At 39.2% G+C, this 8,305-nt stretch overlaps 1 protein-coding gene across 4 annotated transcripts in view; it reads left to right on the top strand.

The window, feature by feature from the left end:
* The first annotated feature begins 134 nt into the window (after positions 1-134).
* arhgap9 (Rho GTPase activating protein 9) overlaps positions 135-8,305 on the top strand; it is a 44,018-nt gene continuing 35,847 nt past the window's right edge. For 2 of the 4 annotated variants that reach the window (XM_005929699.3, XM_005929696.3), the window contains exon 1: positions 135-394. The gene's annotated coding sequence lies outside the window, so the exon portion shown is untranslated. Of the gene's footprint in view, positions 395-415; positions 1,585-8,305 lie in introns of those variants that run through there. The other 2 variants (XM_005929698.3, XM_042224007.1) reach the window with 2 other exon arrangements.

The raw sequence follows: 8,305 nt of genomic DNA, 5'->3' as shown, positions 1-8,305 counted from the left end.
GCGCTCTCTGACGGAACACGCCGCAGAGTATAACGAGTGCCTTCCATCGCCACCTTTCAGCAGAGCTGATTGGTTACGCGTACAATCATATTGGGCCACTGTAACCAATCTTAAAACACCAAACCCGTCCAGCTCAGACTATTTTTCCATCCGCTTAAAGAGCGAGGAGTCTCCATCATCATGGGCTGCAGGGGTAACTTAGTGTCCATGCATGACTATTAATTAGGAAAAGTGCACCTCGGAGTTCTTTCTTCTGCTCCCGTTAAACGAATGATGTGAAGTTATCTTTACTCTTCCCACAAGAGAGGCAAAGCAAACTTACCGAGGCGCAAGTGCTTATATATCTACAGCGCGCTCTGGAGACATAACTCAGCAGTCATCACGTCGCTGCAAGGTGAGTTGTGCCCCTCACACGAAAAGAAGATTGATCACTATTGAATTGTTTGCAGAGAGAACTCATTTTCCGCAAAAATAATTATACATTTTTGCAAAAACTATTTGTGATCCAGTTTGAATTCACTGTTATTTGTGGAAACACTGAACCACGAGATGTTCGAATTTCATTTGTAGGAGTTGTTGTTGCCACATTTGGCTATAGATTGAAACTTTCATTCCCACTCAAACATACAAAAGACAAATGATTTTTGTGTAATGTGTTTTATTTATTTATTTATTTACTGATTTCCTTTCTGCACCTTTACATTGATTATGCTTCATTTTTATGTATTTTGGATGCAAGCATTAATTTTGTAGGTACAATATGAGAATTATTCCACCTTGACAACAAAGTTTTACTCTTTGTTGTCAAAAAAATATGTCGGCAGGCCCTGTCAATTCTGCCTCTATAAATAGTTTACATGCCTACGTTTTCCAAAACAAACATCTCAGAACATGAGACTTTGAAACCACATGCTGTATATACAGTTATTACAACTGCTGAACTGAAACAAACCCACAAACGGCTAACTTATAGGCCCAAGACAAAAGCAGATTTTCAACCTCCAACCATTTCCTGCTGAAGAGCACTTTCCACTCTTCAAAGTTTCCTTTTCTCCTCCCCTTATACACACAGTATTGACTTCTCACTCTCCATTTTTCATTCTGTTTTCTTGACTAATTTCATTACTACGATTGTGCAGACACCACGACTCTCTGTTGGCCATCTCATCATCTTTTTAAAGGTCGCGCTGATAAAAAATCCTCATATCATCACTTTACATATGACACTTTTCATACAGAAATATTTGCATCCTGCTTCTGACACTACATGCGTGCATAAAAGTGCATGGATGGGTTAACCACAGGGTGTGATGGAAACACTTTGACTGATGCATTGCATTTTCGCTCTTTCATAATCATTCTTAAGTCCGCGCAAAGCAGGAGATTTGCTCCCTTTTACGCCAGCCTGTGACGACAACAGGCTGAAAGATTATTCTCTGCTTGCAACTTTGCTGATTAAAAGCGCCCCCGTACCAGCATTAAGATGAGGGCTACAAGTTCACTCTAATTACTGCTGTGCTCCAAAGACTGCTGTGGATGCAGTGTCAAAGAAAAGATTGAGGGACTCGAGCCTTTCACATTGTGGTATGTTACTTGTCAAAGTATTCTTGCTGCACTCTAATATCTCAGTAAGTCTGTGGGCAGTCTGTTTTTATCACAGTGAGAAATGTATAGCTGCTTATATGCAACATGCGGAGCAAACATGTCCTTGCAGTAGCAGATCATTTGGTGCAGAAAGACCTCAACTCACGTTTGTGTTTTCTGCTGTGCGGACTGTTTCTCTATCTCCGGTTCCTGAAGACATCTGGTCCTGAAAAGCAGCCCTAAAGGCCCCCGAATCTACCATATGTTCTTTCTTTGGTGTTCGTTTATTGGTTTGTCTCTTGGTTATAAAGCACTTTATCCATGATTAACTTGTTTTAGCTTTGAACTTAAAATGTTTGTGTGGAAAATATATTTTATAGAGTGGTCGTTGACTGTTTCCCTGAGAGAAACCAGCCTCTGTTTTGTCCAACCTTTTTATATCAAGTAGAAAATGTTGAATTTAATGTATTTGCAGAGGAAAACATGACATAGAGCAGCTGTTTAATCAGATGTAAGTCGTGCAGCAGGTGTAGTTTAAACTTTAATCAGTTTGCATTTTTCTTGCTTATTCTTTGATTAATTGTTTAGGTTATAAATACCACTCACAGCTGCTCGGAGATGAAAGAGTGAAGTCTGCCAACTGTCACACAGTCAAAACTGCTAAGTTCTATATTCATTTATTTTTAAATTAAAGCATATTCTCATGTTTGATGAGCTTAAAGAATTACCAATGTGATGTAAATAAGTCCTGTGATATAGATGTGATCTGTCCAGGGTGTATTTGGCCTCCCCCCCACACACGCGGTCTTTTTTAAATAAATTACTTGTACTTATACTGTAATAGTGGGATTTTTAGTGGCAGTTGGGTTCTCTTTAAGTTACAGTGACAGTGTAGTGTGTGGTATGTGCATGCCATAAATACAGTCATTAGTAATTTGTCTCATCTGCTTGAATAGAACAAAATCACGCTGGCTCATGGTGACATTATGCCATTGGTCGCCCACACCTCCCACTGTTTTCACTTCCTATCCTCACCCACCCGTACGCACATCTTTTGGCATCTTTTCATTACATTTTCATGCTACATATTGTTGCATCCCATTGGAGAACAGCACAGGTCCTGATTTACCTGCTATACAGTGTCTATATGAAAGCAGTGCTAGCAGCTACGGTGTAATATAGCAGTGGTGCTTACATTCACATTTGTGCTGTGTTTTAATCCCATTTAATCCTGCTTGTACTTAAAGTATCAATGTAGTCATTTTTGCTTTCACTAGGCTGTGTCATGCACATGTAGATGTTAATGTGACAACAGGAACCAGACGTGCTAAGATTGCGTTAGTGCTGAGATGACTTGTTAATTTAAAAAGCTGCAGATAAAAAAAATAATCAGCAATAATTTTAACCATTCTTAAAGGAAATTGATTAAAATTTGGTATTTGCTGCTTTTCTTTTTTAAAAATAAATCTAACCTAAATATTGGACAAGAAGGTCGTACACTTTAACTGATCACTTGACACATTGTAAACCTTATTGTTAACTGTGCAATGCCCCTTTACTAAACAAATAACCGCTTGAACGCTCTGAGGGCATCACAGCTGTGCCTCTGTGTGTGTGTGTGTCTCCTCTCTATACCCTTTGCCGTGGGATGTTTAGCTGCTCTTCCTTGCGCCTCAACACTATCGTGCTCACTTTAGCTACACACAGCTAAAAGTGGGTCTTTGACTTGCCTGATAGCTTTTGACAGCTCACTCTCATCCCCGGTGGATCAATGGAGCTCAGAGCTCTTCATTAGAAACATCAATGTACCTCACATTCCCACAGGCTCGGCAACAACTCACCAGCCCAGTCAGAGAAGATTCATTTTTTATTCTGTAAATAATAAATATTGACTTCCATATGACATTTGGTTTGGGAAATACGGTGAAAGAAGGGTAGCTTGTTTGCTCGTCATTAACTGATATTTAATATACGAGTATTAGCAATAATAAATTTTTTTATAGTCACCAACTACCTACCAAAAAAGCTCATTATTTATTTTGATTTACTTCATAAAGTATAGAAAATAACACATGGCACACATGTTGTGCTTCAGACAAAAAAAAAAAAAATCAAAAATCAGGGCTCCGCAGACTCGATGTCTTGCTTTATCAACCTTTATCGAGAAAATAAATCAGTCTCTTTAGTTCCTTATCACAATTTGTTTTAGTGCTAAAGCAGTTTCCTCACATTAATCAGTCATTCCACTCACAGTGACAATTTTGACAAGTCATTTTTAATCAGAAACATATATTCTGGTTCTGGTTTCTCAAATGCAGATTTGCTGCTTTTATGTGTTCTCCTTAAAAGTGAATTATTGGCACTCCTGACAAAGAGGTTTTGCAGAGCCAAAGGAATGTCACCAACATACAAAAACATTATTTTTGTCAAGCAAGGTAACATGTAGCCACCATGTTTACACATGTACTCCCCATTGGTCCATTCTGAGCAAGGAAAAGCTGTAAAATGATCTTTGGGTTTAAATGTTCAGGAGATAAATCAAGCGCGGTTAACATGTCGCCTTGGACTGGAAGGTCTCTGTGTTTATTTCTCCCGTATTTTCTTACATTTGAAAATGAAATGTTGCAGAAAAATGTTGCTGCTGTATCTCATAAGTTGTCCTCATAGATTAAGATAGCGATAACATTGTCAATCAGATTAAAAATAATTCTATGAAGACAGTTTTGAATGGTGTAATTTTATTGGCTTTAAAATATGATGTTAGTGTTTCCAAAACATTTAGTGCTGTTTCTTATATGTAAGCTGCTTACTGAAATAAGAAGCATTTTCATGCTTGTTTGGTACGTAAGCTAGAAGTGTGTTGGCAGTGTGTTTTTTACCTCGTTTTCTTCTGTAAAATCCAAAAGCTAATTAAAAAAACGTGATACTTTCTTTAAAGACTGCCCCCTGGGCAATCATGCGCTACTCTGCTGAACTGGCACACTGGTTTGTCTGGTTGTTGTTTATATTCAAATGTGGGAAATGGGAAGTTGAGTAGTATACATGTGAAGTCTCTGAAGAAGTTTGCTATGTGTCGATGCAGGCTGCAGGGTTCATTGTAAACACAAGCATTGCATCAGCAAACCCTTGAAATGATGGCATCACACATATGCAATGCTGCGATGCGCAACAAGAAAAAGATAACACGCACTGGAGACACTGGAGATCGCAGTCAGTCACAGACGTTGTTGTCACAATGACAGTAGCGGGCTCGAGCCAATGGCTGCTCCGCTGTCACTTTCTGCTTTTCTGATTGGCTCAGTAACAGTTTACTCAGCTGATCATTAAAAGAATCCAGCCCACCTGTTTAGTCACATATAAGCGCATACATGCTTTCATACACAGATTCGTCATCCTGCCAGCACACTGGGAAACACAGTGTGTGTTTCAGTGTCTCTCTCTGGTCTAATCATCAATAATGCATGGCTCTGCGAGGATGAAAGGCTGTTTTGGCTTGAGGCATGTGTCTCATATGGAGAGAGAGACATCAGCCCTAGTAGTTATAACTGTACATCCATACACTGCATTCCTTCACGTGGCTGTCGTCAGCAGAGCTGCTCATCAAACAGCGAGGAGACCGATTTCCAGCTAAATGTGTAAATGAGCTCATTATTGTGAAGAGGGTGTTTTTTCTTTTGTCTTCATTTTTGCTGTAGAGGGTGTTTTTCTGAATTGACAGTTTAAAGATAAGGATTGATTGCTGTTTATATTGTGAAGACATTGAAACAGACCATGTTTTGAAATATACAGAAAATCTGATTTGACTTTGGCTGAAGCAGCTTTTACATTAATTATGTTTATCGCTCACTGCTGAAAGCAAGCATTAAATGCTAGCAGTTTTAAAGTGCAGTTTAGGTAATGCAACATACGGTTTGGTTAAGCACTGATTTTAGGAAACATTTGAGGCATCCCTGTGCTTATTTTAAGACAGCGCTGTGCTACAGAGCCCTTTAATGTAGGAAGTGATGCAATATCTCACTGATTGCAATACTTACCTGACTAAAGGTTGGAGCTCCAGCTGCCAGTGTAGCAGGCAAACTTGGATGCTTGTTTGCATATAGTGATGACACTGTGATGAACTGAGATATGAAAAGTTGTTTGGCTGACACAGTTATTAATTCAGCAGCCCTGTTTGCTTACAGTGACTTACTTTTTACTTATTGTTGTGGTAATTAATGTTACTGAGCTGCGTGTCTCACATGCAGCAACTTTTTGTCTTATTTTCCTGCGACGCCTTCGGTTATAGACATTTATATGTAAATACAGTACAGTGTACGTGCATGTGAGTGTGTGTTTTCTGTGTGTATACAGATATGGCAGTGTACGCGGAAACCCTTTGAAGTTCCTCATTCAGTCTATATTCCTCTTCCTCATGTCTCATCTCTCTTTGAACACCGTGTAGCCATGATTATTAAAGCCGCCTTCTTTCCACTTCAAACGTATGGAATGAATATGGATATGATATGACACCAAGCTCTCCACCCTTTACTCCTTTCCAGTCCTGCCATGTGGTGAAGTTTGATTGGCCCAGCGATTTTAAATCGTCTCCGTGGGAGATGAACCTGTCTTGTCTTTCAGACGCCGGAGCTGTTTGGAGCAATTATTACATTGATTATTGGAAATGATATGAAAATTGGGGAAAATTATTAAAACCATGTCTTACTTCTCATGTGCTTTTAAATATCTGTTATCTCTCCTCTAAATATATCATTTATGACATTGTAGTTTGCATTTACTGTGTAGCCTCAGGATGTTTTCTGCAGCGTTATGGCATGTGGGTTTGCATGAATCCCTTAAAACATAAACAACACATCATTTATACTTCACACCAATGCTTTTCCAGATCATATGTATTTACAGCTTCCTTCGATTGTAGCGGGCCCTCAAAAACACAAACCCAAAAAAGTTGCTTGCAGGTGTGCTGCCATACAAAATCATCATCACGTGCAACAGTAAATGAATCACTTGTAGATGTTTGTTTTTTGGTTCAGTGCTTAGGTTAAACATTAAAGGTAACCATATGAAGAAGAGGAAGAAGTGCAAAAAAACTGTCAACGATAACAAATCATGAATAAAAAGAACAGATGTTGGCTTTATCGGGCAAATTTAAATGTGTTATCAGTGACTGCTTTCACGGCACTGAAAAGAGGCTCTTTGTTTTGAATGGCTTCTCTATAGCACGGCTTAGCTGGATAGGCCTATAGCTACAGTTTGTAGGTAAAGGACCTGCATGCCTGTTAGAATAGTGTCTTTTGAACAGATGATTTGAAGATAGTTGTTTGGCCATAGCTGACCAAAGATAGATTTTGAAAGATGTACCTCAAATCACTGTGAAGCATGTTGGTGGAAATACTTAGCATTGCCTCGCTGCTTCAGAGACTGGGCAGCTTGCAGTTGGTGATTCAGCTATTAATTGTGCATCATACCAAAGAGTGCTTGAAAATAAACGTCAGGCCATCTGCACTTCAAATGTTGACGCTGAATTGGAGGTGGACCTTTCATAACTGTTCTATAAATCCACATTTTAATGGCTCCAAAAGAAGAAATCCGGGGTTAGGTTATAACATTCTCGAAAACATTTGAATCCCACAGATATGTTACAGGATTAACAGACAGTACATGCAAGAAAATCCCCAATCATCTTCAACTGAGGAGTGGCCATAAATTCATCAAGTAGCTGCAAGAGAATGGTGGACAGTTATACAAAAAGGATATCACAAGGTTATTTCTGCTGAAGGGGCAATACTGAAGCACTGTGTTCTGACACTATAGATACTTACTCTTTGGATTTTAGGAGGATGCATCTTGTGTCCCTTGATATATCGGTTTCGAATAGTTACATATTGTGTAATATGTCATGTGTACATATATCATGTACACATGATATACATACTACATATACGTGTGTGTGTGTGTGTGTGTGTTTTAAAATGTGTATTTTTTGAAAAGATATGCATTTCAGAAGAAGTCATTTTAAATATGAATGAATGTTTTGGAAAATGTTTGACTAAAACATGCACAGCTACCAAGGAGGCGTATAATCCCTAAAGTACTTAATCCAGTGGCCTCTCCGGATTGCTGATTTGACTGAAACATACTGATGGTATAACGCCACGCCCTTCTTACTGGTAGTTCAGCGTGCTATGTGAAACATTTTAGACTTATCTGAAACTTATCCAGGTATTAAATAGGAAACCTGAGACGATTTCGAGGCATGCATTTTCCTCTGCTTCAGTGTTTACGACTGTGTGGTGGTGTGTAGAGTATTTCTGACGTCCAGCGAAAGCGTTGACCAGCCAGCTTTCCAGTTGGATCAATAGCTCAATCAATCAGCTGGACTGCTGGTTGCTTTTGTTTGTTCAGCGCAGAACGACTCCCACATGGTTTCTTCCCCTTGTTATGTTTCTGCTTCTCAAGTTTAAGTATTGTTTATTTGCATGAATGAGTAACATCCAGCTCACGCTCCTTCTGTCTCTTTCATTCTCGTTGCTTTCAGTGCACAGGCAAAATACTGGCTAAATGATGGATGGGAGGGTCAGCAGGGGTTCAGTGAGTGGAGGAAGGATAATTGCCTGCATGGGATTAACTGTGTTTTGTATGGTCTGTGCATGGATGAATGATAAAGACAGCCTCTGTTTGATTTTCTGCAGGACGGAGCTGCTAGTATGTGTCCATTTTTTTA

Source organism: Haplochromis burtoni, unplaced genomic scaffold (assembly GCF_018398535.1).
Source record: "Haplochromis burtoni strain Fernald_Lab_line unplaced genomic scaffold, NCSU_Asbu1 Contig_125, whole genome shotgun sequence".
Classification (NCBI taxonomy): Eukaryota; Metazoa; Chordata; class Actinopteri; order Cichliformes; family Cichlidae; genus Haplochromis; species Haplochromis burtoni.
This window is presented reverse-complemented; position numbering and strand designations above follow the sequence as displayed.